We start from the raw sequence: 12,621 nt of genomic DNA on the forward strand, positions 1-12,621 counted from the left end.
TGCAATAGCCCTGAATAAAGTTTTCCTTACCATTTTTAAACAGACATCAGAATACCTTTTTTTTTTTTTTTTTTTTTTAAACATTATGCCCCATAAAACCTTGGAATTGTTTGGGATCCTCTAGGACTTCCAGTCCAACCCACCCAGTGTTGAGAACCAGGCGGGCCAGCTGCGAGGAGCCCGCTTCGGGCACCTGTGGGCGGGTGCTCCTTGCTAAGAAGCTTTGCCTCGGTCTCAAGTTCGAAACTCAACTTCACTTTTGCTCCTTCATCTCAGTTCTGCTTTTCCCTGGAACCTGTTTCCTCCCTCCTTAAGGGAAGAAAGGAGCTTCTTAGATTTTAACCATCTTAATGAAAGTAATGTTAAAGCGGTGTCGATATTGACCCTCTTGCTTTCTTTACCAGCATTCCGAGCCCGGGTGGAACCGTGCTGCAGACTCGGGGATATTGTTACTGTAGGAGGCTGTATGAGGGGGGATGCCCCTGGGGGCTGAGTCTGTGTGGACTCTGTCTTTGTTATAAACTCCTGGATGGCTCTACTCCTCCGCTTCTAATTCCGAGTGCTCTGCTTTTCCCCTCTGCTGTTCGTTCTTGATGATGCCTTGTTGGATACAGTTTTATAAATGACATGCTTCTTTTTCTTTCATGGGGTAAAGTGCATGGGCTTTGGGAAAGCTGTTGGTCACTCAGAAGTATTTTTTTTTCTTTAATTTCCAGATGGCTGTGTTCCAGATATTAACATTATCAGAAGCCTGACCTCCGCATGGTGAGCAGTTTATACTCTCCTATATGCTTTGAGGGACTTTCTAGGTGCATCAAGGGTATATCAATCTATTTGCTTTTTCATTTATTTGTTTACCATACAGCCCTAAATCCATGCCTCACGTTAGTTGATATTCACTGCTTCTTCTTTCTGCGTCACCTCATTTATGGGTATCTTTGAAAAGCAGTGACTTCTATAGGATCAAAACAACCAAAGTCCTTTGCTTGAAGAAGAATTTTAAGATGTGGATTTAAAAAGAAAATCAGATTTGTTTTTAAATATTTCCTTATGACTCTGAAAAGATAGGGTTCTTTTAGTTACACCTCAACACACTATTATCATGTACAAAAGAATGATAATTTATTTAATATCACTGAATATGCACATTCAGATTTCCCTGATTGTCTGATAAAATATTTTTTCACAGTTAGTTAAAAGTCGCTCAGAGTAAATGATAAGACTTAAAGTCCACACACGGCATTCGGTTGATAGTGTCTCAAGTCTCTTTTAATATGTAGGTTTCCTGTCCCTGTCTTCTTCTCTCTGGCAATATATTTGGTCAAGAAGCTCGCTCTTTTGTCCTGTGGCCAGCACCCCTGTGTTGTCATTAAACGTGTTTATTGTCTCCATAATGTCCTATAAACGAAGGGCTTTATTCAATTCAAGTTCCTATTTTTGGGCAACAGTATTTCATGCGTGATTAATGTAACTTTGTCAGGTGACATACTTTGTGTCTTTTTGAGGTGGCAGGTGCCGGGAATCTGATCATCCAATATTTATTAGGGGCCCCAGTAGCCACTGATGGCCTCCATTAGGTGCGTACATCATCTTTCATTTAAGGTGTTTACAAAAAGGTGATAATCTCATTCTGTCATTTCTTCTGCATTTTTTAGCTGGAACATTTTAATAAAGAACCTTATTTCAGTCTTTTAAAAAAATTACCTCGAGGTATCATTTGTATATAAAAGGCAGAATAATGGCTTGATTCTTTTATTTACCAGAATAATGAACCGATTCCATATTATCTTTCAAAAATGATCAGCGAGTTTTTTAAAAAAAGACATTACAAACTCCTGGATTCTTTACGTATTTGACACTGGAATCAGGATTTGGTAGAAACAGTAATTTAAAAAAGCCTCTGTTTTTAGATGTAGAAATCTACTTAAACAGTTCTGGGTAATAAAAGAAAGAAGGGAAGGCAAGATATGGAGTGAAAAAGGAAGAAACAAGAATCTATAAGCATGATTGAATGAAGATGAAAGTAGGATAAAAAATAAAGATGCTAAAAATGAGGGATGGAAGGTGGGGGGAAAAAAGGAATCGTCTGAGATACTCCAGGGCAGATAAGTAGAAGGGGATTAATTTATTTAACAAATGCTTTTTTACCACCTGCTGCATGCCTGTCTCAGTTCGAGGACATTCCTGTCCTCATAGAGCTGACCTTCTAGTGTGTGTGAAGTCTGAATTAAGGCTCAGCATGTCCACTGCAGATTCATGCTTTGGGGAGAAACCAAGTGAGGAAGGGCAGTAGAGGATCCTGGTGGTGGGGTTGGAGGGTCGGACTGTGATTTTCATAGGATGATCGGGGAAGATCTCTCTGAGGACACATTTGAGCAAAGACAGGAGGGAGGCGAGGGAGGAAGCCAGGTGCCTTTCTGGGAGAGAACGTTCCAGGCCGAGGCAAGAGAAGAGCAAGAGGTCCTGAGTTTCAGGTGTGTTCAGGCGTGTTTGAGGAACTAAAGGAGACTGTTGCACCTGTTACAGTGTGAACGAGCAGGAGAGGACTAAGGGGTGATTAGGGAGGTGATGGGCAATGGGGGTGTGTGTATTGGGATCCAGATTGCATAGGGCCTTGCAGGCCATTGTAAGGATTTTGGGGACCATGGATGGACATGATCTCACTTAATTTTTTAACATGAGAATACTGTTTGGGGGGAGGCAGGATCAATGGCAGAATTAGTAAGACCAACTAGCAAGTGGCTCTGACTAGCATACTGGTGATGGAATGGGTGAAAAGCAGCCAAACTCTTGATACATTTTGAAGGGAAAGCTGATAGGATTTGCTGATGGATGGGGTGTGAGGTGTGAGAGAGGAGGAGGTGTCCAGAGAGGGAAGAGCCACATGTCTCGGGGGGGTTGAGAGGTGACATTGGTGGACCTTGGCCGCTCCAGGCTCCCGGGACCCTCCCCGGCCATTCAGCAGGTAGGAGGAGTTCAAGGCCAGCTGTGGGAGGGCTCGCCTATGGATGTTCTTCATTCTTGAGTGGTTTATGAGTTGCTGGACGGGTTCCTTCCCTGGTGGGCAAGTCACCTCTTTTAACTCAGTGACTACAACTCGTGTCCCTGGCCCTGGCCTACTGCCAGCGACAAAAATGGCCAGGGTTGGTGGAGGTCAGTGCTGAACCTCCAATGGGATGCCCAGTTCAGAAGACAAGCCCCATGACAGACTAGAAGCTGCTTCTCTGAGGGAGAGACCCATGTATCTTGAGAACAAAGATTGTTGAGGACCAATTCCTACCTCGTATGTCTAGACTTGGTTTTGGTCTTGGAAAAGTACAGGGTATGATGGGAAGAATACTCTGGGGTTTCATGCCCTGGTGGGTGGTTTTAGATCACTCTTGTTTCTGCCACTTTCTTACAGGAGCGTTTGAAGTACGCTGTTTTACTTCTCCTTCCCAGCACCCTGAGCACTAGACCAAGAGGAGGCAAATTTAGCCCCTGGGCCTGTTTTTTTTTTTTTTTTAATTAAGTTTTAAATTTTAATTCCAGTATTGTTAACATACAGTGTTATATTAGTTTCAGTTCTACAGTATAATGATTCAATAGTTCCATACATTACTCAGTGCCCATCCTGATAAGTATACCCCTTAGTCCCCATCACCTATTTCCCCCATTTCCCACCCACCTCCCCTCTGGTGACCATCAGTTTGTCTCTATAGTTAAGAATCTGTTTCTTGGGGGCGCCTGGGTGGCTCAGTTGGTTAAGCGACTGCCTTCGGCTCAGGTCATGATCCTGGAGTCCCGGGATCGAGTCCCGCATCGGGCTCCCTGCTCGGCGGGGAGCCTGCTTCTCCCTCTGACCCTCCCCCCTCTCATGTGCTCTCTCATTCTCTCTCTCTCAAATAAATAAATAAATAAATCTAAAAAAAAAAAAAAAAAGAGTCTGTTTCTTGGTTTGTCTCTCTCTCTTTTTTCCCTATGCTTGTTTGTTTTGTTTCTTAAATTCTACATATGAGTGAAATCATATTTCTCTGACGGACTTATTTCACTTAGCATTTTATTCTCTACCTCTATCCATGTCGTTGCAAATGGCAAGATTTCATTCTTTCTTATGGTTGAGTAATAGTCCATGATATACCCCTAGTCTTCTTTATCCATTCCTCAGTTGATGGACATTTGGTCTGCTTCCGTATCTTGACTATTGTAAATAATGCTGCTATAAACATAGGGCTGTATATATCCCTTTGAATTAGTGTTTTGTATTTTTTGGGTAAATACCTAGTAGTGTGGTTGCTGGATCATAGGATAGTTCTGTTTTTAGCTTTTTGAGGAACCTCCATGCTGTTTTCCAGAGTGGCTGCACCAGTTTGCATTCCCACCAACAGTGTAAGAGGGTCCCTTTTTTGCACATCCTTACCAATACTTGTTTCTTGTGTTTTTGATTTTCACCATTCTGACAGGTGTGAGATGGTATTTCATTGTGGTTTTGATTTGCATTTCTCTGATGATGAGTCCATGGGTCTGTTTTTGTAAATAAAATGTTAAAGCCTCCATTCTTTTTCTTTTTCTTTTTTTTTTTTAAGATTTATTTATTTATTATTTTTTAGAGAGAGAGTGTGTTCAAGCAGGGGGAGGGGCGGGGGGGGAGAGAGAGAGCGAGAGAGAGAGAATCCTCAAGCAGACTCCTCACTGAGAGCAGAGCCCGACATGGGGCTTGATGTCATGATCTCGGGATCGTGACCAGAGCTGAAATCAAGAGTCAGCTGCTTAACTGACTGAGCCACCCAGGAGCCCCAGTAAATAAATTTTTATTGGAACAAAGCTACACCGCTTTGTTATTATTGTCTGTGGTTGCAGGGACAATAATAACATGAGTTAGTGCTATGTTGGGGGCAGAGTTGAGTAATTAACTGAACAAAACCTGAAATGTTTACTATTTGATTCTTCACAGAAAGAAAGTTTGCTGACCTGTGGACTAGATAATAAGTAAAGGATGAATAAGGCTATCAGCATATGGATGGCACAGAAATATTCCTTGTCAGTCACTGTAATGCCACTCAGCCTTAGTGTGTGTGAATGTGAAATTTTATGGCTCACAAATTGTGTCTTAAAATTGTTAAAAATTTTACTCTTCTTTGTTCATTCTTCTACAGATTAGATGACATTATTTTTATACTTCAAAGGAAATATAATTCAGCATGGGTAGGTTCACATTTAATACTGGTGTCTAAAATTTTACTGGGCAGGCGGTTGAATATTCAATTAATATTAGTACTGAATATTAGTGTTGAACATTTAGTAATCCCAGAGTTTAGCATTTGAGTCCTGATTTGCCATGCCCTCTTCCTTGGATGGTAGAGAGCTTTCTCTTCCATATGAGTGTACAAGTATGTGGTTTGTTTTGCCTTCGTGTGATCAAGAATTCTCCATCGTTTCAGTAAATGCCAAGGGTTCTCAAAATAAGTAGACTTGCATTTTCTCCCCCTAAATGGGACTCAGCTAGTTTTATCTAAGTTGTTCCTTTTGTCTTTCGGCTATATTGTGTGCTACCTTATTGTGGAAGGCTGTGGAATTCTTTATGTAAAAAAAAAAAGCAGTAGATTTAAAATATAAAGGACTTTTCTTTCTTAATTGCATCTTAATGTAATAAAAGCCAGAGAACAATTATTAAAAATGATAGAAGAAAGGAGTTAAAATAATGAAATTGCTTAGCAAAGATCCTGTTTCATAATGCATTCGGATATAATTGGTATCATAATGTGTAATTAACAATCTTTCTTTGAAGTAGGAAGCGTACGTTTGGGCAGGCAGGGGACCTCTTAGGATGTGGTGATGTCTAAATTAGTTCTTACCATAGCGCTTCTGACTCTGTGCACAGATTGTAGCATCTTGCTTCCTTCCTGCCTTGTTAGTTGCTTTTTGTGGGAGAGAGAGATGATAAACTAAGGACTAGGACAGAAGGTCCTCCAACTCTTGACCGGCCAGCCACCCACGACTGCCGCAGGGGAGAGAGGAGAAGACAGACTCCTGAGTACACATTGGTTTTCGCTCAGACCACAGGATAGTTCCCTGGAGTAGACTGGGGGGTGGGGGTGTGTGTGTGTGTGGGAAGACCCTCTTTGTCCTTGTGTCAGGTTGGCCTGGAGCTTATGCCTTAAACAGGCTGAGAAGCCTCCTTCACCTCATTTTCTAGACCCACCCCCATCCTGGCCCCGTGGATCTTATGGCAGATGTGGCCAAGAATAATGAGTCTAAGGAAAACACCCCCAGGAGAAAGAGGGGGACAGTGATGGATTCCCAGGCTCAGAGCCTGAGCCTCACTTTCTCTACTGCCCACCCTTGGCTGCAGTTGACTCTTTGAGGACTGGGAGACCAGAACCCTCAAGGACGTACATAAAAGTACTGGCGGAGAACATTCCAGACAGATCTGAGCTTTTATTTGCCATTCCTTTGGTGTTAGAATTCCTTGCCTATGAGGCGCCATGTCTAGGCTTCTCAGAGAGGTGGTGGTGGTGGTGGTGGGTGCTCTTCGGCGCCCCCTGCTGGGGGACGTTGGCCCTGTGTGAGGTAAAGAGGCTGATGTCAAAACATCTTTTGAAAGGTGTCATGCGATGGGCAGGCCTCACTGCCCAGCACTTATTTGAAAGGGACAACCACTGGTCAGAGATTTGGGGCCTCTTCTTTGGAAATAGCTTTTAGAGTCTGGGGCATGTTCTTTGGAATAGCTTCCTCAGTGGCAAGTCTTTCTCTTTTTGGGTGGTTTTGACTTTCAGTAAAATTCTTAATGCAATTGCCTCTCAGTTGGTTTCTTTTCTTTTTTTCTTTTTTAAAGATTTTATTTATTTGTCAGAGAGCGCGCGCGAGAGAGCGCACAAGCAGGGGGAGCGGCAGGCTGAGGGATAAGCAGGCTTCTCACTGAGCAAGGAACCCAACATGGGACTCGATCCCAGGACCCTGGGATCATGACCTGAGCTGAAGGCAGACGTTCAACCGACTGAACCACCCAGGGGCCCCCTCAGTTGGTTTCTACTTGCATTCTTGTCCCCTCCCCAGACAAGCCTCCCAGAGTGTCCAATATGAAGTAGCCGCCCCTCAGCACACAATGTCCCCAAGCCCCTCCCACTGCTCTGGTCTCATCATGGTACTGGGGGCCATTGGAATTCTCACTCTTACCATTGGCCTGTTCATTGCCTGTCGCTTCCTTTCGAGCCAAGGAGTCCCAAGGTCACTCGTGACTCATGGCCTCAATGAGGCTGCCACGGCACAGGTGCTGTCATTCCAAGACAAGTCTACGACACACGGTAAGTCCTTCAGTTGGGTGATGTCTTCCAAGTAATTTCCCAAGATGACTACATTGAGGGAAGAGTTCAGAACACATGTGTGTTCTGATTTATCTTGATAACCAAACCAAGCCAAACCAAGACAGTCTCTTGATCGAACCTCATGTATTGGAGTGGTCTGTGGTGTAGCAGCTTATAACAAAGGGTGTGTATCCTGTGGTTTTAGAACTTAGTAGCCTCCCCCTGAAACCCCGAGCATGGTATAGTTTCGCTTGGGTAACTAGAAGATTCTCCCTCAGGGTTTCTCAAACTCAGAGCTGTTGGCACTTTGAGCCGGATGCTTCTTTGTGGTACACAGTGTCCTGTGGGATAGTTAGCAGCCTCCTGGGCACACTGCCCTAGCTGTGACACTGAGGGTGTCGCCAGGCATCGCCAAATATCCCTGGGGAAAGGGAGTAAGATCTCCCCCATTAGGAACCACTGGTCTAGAAGCACCCACATACCCAAGATTCTACCGTTAATCTTTTGTACCATCCTTTATCATATATCCATTAGTGTGGCTCAGATTGGAAACAGTAACATATTATTCAAATTGAGATTATGTTGATGACTGCAGTTTTGTTTATAACCCGCATCTGTGATCTTAGTTTCTTTGTCGTTTTTGTCCCATTTATGAAATCTCTCCCCCATTCCCCCAACAAAGGAGGGGGGGGTGTTCTTTGCTAACGCATTGTGTGAGTTTGATACTTAAAATCACAGACTTGGCTGGAAGGACTTTTGAAGGATCTTCGGGCACTAAATGCCCAGTTAGCGTCAATGTCCTCATTATGTTGTTCATCTTTGTATTTTAAAGATCTTATTTATTTATTTGAGAGAGAGAGAGAGAGAGCAGGGGGAGGAGCAGAGGGAGAGGGAGACAGAGACAGAGATAATCTCTAGCAGATTGCTCGCTGAGCACAGAGTCTGATACAGGGCTTGATCCCAGGACCCCAAGATCATGACCTGAGCCAAAACCAAGAGTCACATGCTCAACCAACTGGGCCACCCAGCTGCCCCTCATCTTCAAATTTTAAAGATGAGGGAAGTAAGGCCCAAGAAGGACAGTGATTCACCCAAGTCATGGCTAATTGCAGAGCGATGCCCTTATGGGTGTTTCTGGGGAATTTCCGTGCACTTTTGCTTTCTATGTCAGTTGATGGTGTGATTAGCAGAGCTCTTGGGGGTGGGAGCATGGGGGGTGTCTTACCTCCTCCTCCTCGGGATCCCTGCTGGAGCCTGAGCATCAAGTACCACTGTCCTAGGCATGCCCAGGATTTACTGACAAAATAGTTTTTAAAAAGATGATCAGGGAGGAGGTTAGGGGAGTCAGAGAAAGGGAGGGACAGAGGAGTACCTTCCATGGCAGAGACATTTAACTCTACAGGGGACACTGAAATGCAAAGGAAAGAAAAAGAGGAAGAAGGAGGAAGTCCTGAATAAAGGAACCCAAGAGTCAGCTCAATGCAGTGTGTGGATCCTGTTTAGATTTTGATTTGAACAGACCCACTGTGTGTGTGTGTGTGTGTGTGTGTGTGAGAGAGAGAGAGAGAGAGAGAGAGAGAGAGAGAGAAAACATCACAGACGTTTAGAAACTAAATGGATAATTCGTACCAGAGAGGAATTTTTGGTATAAAAAGTGTTATGTTGATGTTTAAGAAAAAGGTCCTCTTTTAGCAATATATTAAGTACTTATGGATGGCATAATTTGATGTTTGAGATTTTCCCCAACATAAAGAATCCAGTATGGGTGGGTTATAGTGAAACAGGATTGAATCGTTGAAGTGGGGTTATGGGTCTATGGGAATTATGTCACCATCTTAAAAATCACCATAGTAAACATTTTTTTAAAAATTGGAAGCTGAGCAGCTTCAGTAAATTGCAAAGTTTTTTGCAGTCAAAAAAATGTAAATACAGTATGAGACATTTGTCAATTTTGTCATCTTATCTCCAAGAGAATCTCCCAAGCCCAGCAGTTGCTGCCGGTTTCACTGGCAAAGTCCCTTTGTCTGGAGCCACAGGTGGACGTGGGGACAGGAGCTGGAGGAGGCTTGTCCTCACCAGGTGGGCAGGGAGGCTGCCTCCACGTCACTCGTCACCAAGTCTCACCCTGTCTGTGCCTGCAGTGGCCCTGGGGGATGGTGGTGACGCAGGCTGGCCGGGTCCGAGGACCCAGAGGAGGTCCCACAGTGCCCAGCCAGGAGGGTCTTTGGCTTTACACAGGATAGAAATCAAACGGGAGCTGAGGGGAGATGAGAACAGAGTTTACGCAAGACTCAGAGCAGACACAGAGCGTCTGGAAGACTAAGAAAGGAGAGGAGAGCGAGTGTTGTCTTTGCTTGGGGTCCGGGGTTTTCATTGAGGACTAGGGTCTAGGGTACGTGTCATTTCTGTGGACCAACTCCCCCCCCCCCCCCCCCCCGCCAAATATTTGATTATGTAAAGAATACCTGTTTTTGGTAAAAACCACCCAGAGTAAAAATGAAAGTTCCTCTCCTTCTTCGTTTCCCCATCAATTTCATTGCCCTTTCCAGAAGTAACCGTTTATAATAAAGGAATGAGTATCTTTTTAGGTTTTGGGTTTTTTTTCGTAATTACTTTCAAGGCAAGGTTTTTTTTTAAATTCTTTATTTTTAACAATGCTAAAAAAAAAATTGAAGCAGTCACAGAAAGTTGGGAGTGTAGTCCAAGAGAGCTGCTTCCTCTGCCCGCCCCCCACCCGCCCCCCAGCCTCTTGAGAGTACGTTACTGAGGATGCTTTGCCATCCTGGAATTCTTAGTCATCTTTCCTACAACCACGATGACATCAGGAAATCAACACTGACACGTGACTACCTCCTAATCCTCAGACCCCAGGAAGGTTCCGCCTGCTCTCGTAATGTCCTTTATAAGTCGAAGGATCTAGTTCCGAATTATATGTTGCTTTTCCTTGTCATGTCTCTGAGGCCCTGTTGTGAGCTATGCCCCATTCTAAACCCTTGGAATTTATCAGCAGAAAATAGAGAGAGAGATCTGTCTTTGTGAAGCTTGCATCCTAGCAGGGGAGACAGAAAAACAGTAAATATATTACAACTGCTAAATCTTGTCGAGTGGCAGCAGGGGGCTAGATGGTGTAGATGAATGTATAGCATACGTTGGTCAGGACTGCCCTGATGAGAAGGGGCTTCTGGGCAAACACCAGGCAGAAGTGTGGGTATCAAGGAAGGGCATTCTGGGAGTAGATGGTAAGAGCCGGTGAGGAGGCTGTGAGGGGGAGCGTCCCAGTGTATCTGAGCAAGGCCAGGTAAGGTGGGCCAGGCCATTCAGTCTTGGAGGACAGTTAATCCCGCCCACCCCCACCCTTTTGGGCTCTTTCTGTTTTTTTTTTTTTTTTTAAGATTTTGTTTATTAGAGAGAGTATATGCGTGAGTGGGGGGAGGGGCAGAGGGAAAGAATCTCCAGGAGACCCCATGCTGAGTGTGGAGCCTGATGCGGGGTTTGATCCCACGACCCTGAGATCATGACCTGAGCCGAAATCGAGAGTTGGACGCTCAACCGACTATGCTACCCCAGTGCCCTGGACTATGTCTGTTTTAACCCATGGAAATTCCTTCATTCTGCGGCTGCTCCTTTCCCTGATACTTCTTGATCTCCTTCTACCAACACTCTCCTGCCTCAATGAGTGAGGCTTTGGACTGTGACTGTGTTTACCCTCTTGGCCCTGATCTTTCTGACTCTAACTTTGCCTTTGGCCCATCTTTGTTCCTCCCTTGCTCATGGCTTTGTCTTTTGCTTCGCCTTTCTTAGCACATTCTGCCCCTTTTTTTTTTAATTTTATTTATTCATTTGAGCTAGAGACAGCATGAGCGGGGGGTGGGCGGAGGGAGAGGGAGAAGTGGACTCCCTGCTGAGCTTGGAGCCCGACTCGGGGCTTGATCTCAGGACCCCAAGATCATGACCTGAGTGAAAGTTAGACACTTAACCCATGGAGCTGACCCAGGCGCCCCAGCACATTCTGCCTTTGAAGACTTAAGCCAGCCCCTCTCCCCCAACAGTGCTTACTCTGGAGCAGGTACTGTTCTAAGCACTAAGAAGTTACTTGATAAGGTAATCATCAGTAGCAACCTTGGCAATGGGTACCATTATTTTTCCCATTTTATGAATGGAGAAATTGAGGTATGGAGAGAATACGTAACTTGCCCACAGCCCCCCAGCTAGGAAATGCTGGGGCTCAATCCCAGGCATTTGCTTCCAGCACATGGGCTCTCACCTTCTATGTTATGGATGCAGGTCCATACCTGACCTCTGTCCTGAACTTTAGTCCAGTTACTCCAGTTTCTGAGAGATGTGTAACAAGTAACCGCAGACTTAGGATCTTAAAACAAAACACACTTACGATCTCACCGTTCCGTGAGTCAGGAGTCTGGGCACAGTGTAGAGGGTCTTAAGGCTATAGTCAAGGTGTTGGCCAGCCGCATTCTCATCTGGAGGCTGGCCCGGGGAAGAAACGTCCTCCAAGCTCATTCACATTGTGGGCAGAATTCATTTCCTTGTGGTCATGGGCCCTGGATTCTTACTGGCTCTTCGCTGGAGGCCACCCTCACCTCCTAGCCGTCATCCTCACTTCCTGCCACGTGGACCCTCTAAAGGCCGTTCACAGCCTGGCACTTGGCTTTTTAAAGCCCTGTCTGCTAAGACAGAATCTTCTATAATGAGAGGTAATCAGGGGGTGACGTCCCATCACCTTTGCTGTATTCCGTGGTTAAATTCAACTCACAGGCCCTGCCCACAATTGAGGCGGGGGGTTGTACAAGAGCGAGGGTCACCAGGGGTTCTGTTAGGATGTGCCCTCCATAGAGCAGCTCAACTGATCTGGAAACTTCAGCTTGGAACCAGACTCACCATTTCTCCTCTTCCAACTCCCAGGTATCTATTAGCATAACCACTAGTCTTCCAGCCACCAGATTTGTATCCTGAGTGTTCATGTTGACATCTATTTTGTCATTTTATTATCCGTTCACTTACTGAGTCCTTAAATTTTCCTTGAAATGCCCTTTGAAATCTGTCTTCCTAAACCCTGACTTTTGCATCCCTGTGTCTCTCTGTCTCTGTCTCTGTCTCTGTCTCTCTCTCTGTCTCTCTCTCTCACACACACACACACACACACACACACACACATATGTGTTGAGCCTCTCTAGAGTCTGGTGTTAGCCTGATTGTCCAACCTTTTCCCGACCAGCAAGTTGCCTCATTCCCACATTTCTGCCCAGATAGTTTGGAGCTTGTCTGTCCCTCCAGAAGAGTCCTCAGGCAGCCCCCTTAGGTTAATCCTCAGAAGCCATCC

At 45.0% G+C, this 12,621-nt stretch overlaps 1 protein-coding gene across 2 annotated transcripts in view; it reads left to right on the top strand.

The window, feature by feature from the left end:
- The window catches only part of TIAM1 (TIAM Rac1 associated GEF 1), a 377,611-nt gene that overhangs the window by 76,794 nt on the left and 288,196 nt on the right, over positions 1–12,621 (top strand). For both annotated transcript variants that reach the window (XM_045902569.3, XM_064579587.1), the window contains exon 2: positions 717–765. The gene's annotated coding sequence lies outside the window, so the exon portion shown is untranslated. The remainder of the gene's footprint in view (positions 1–716; positions 766–12,621) is intronic.

The sequence above is a fragment of the Mirounga angustirostris genome, unplaced genomic scaffold (genome assembly GCF_029215605.1).
Source record: "Mirounga angustirostris isolate CCGP_5_RB_7025 unplaced genomic scaffold, mMirAng1.0.hap1 SCAF_1, whole genome shotgun sequence".
NCBI lineage: Eukaryota > Metazoa > Chordata > Mammalia > Carnivora > Phocidae > Mirounga > Mirounga angustirostris.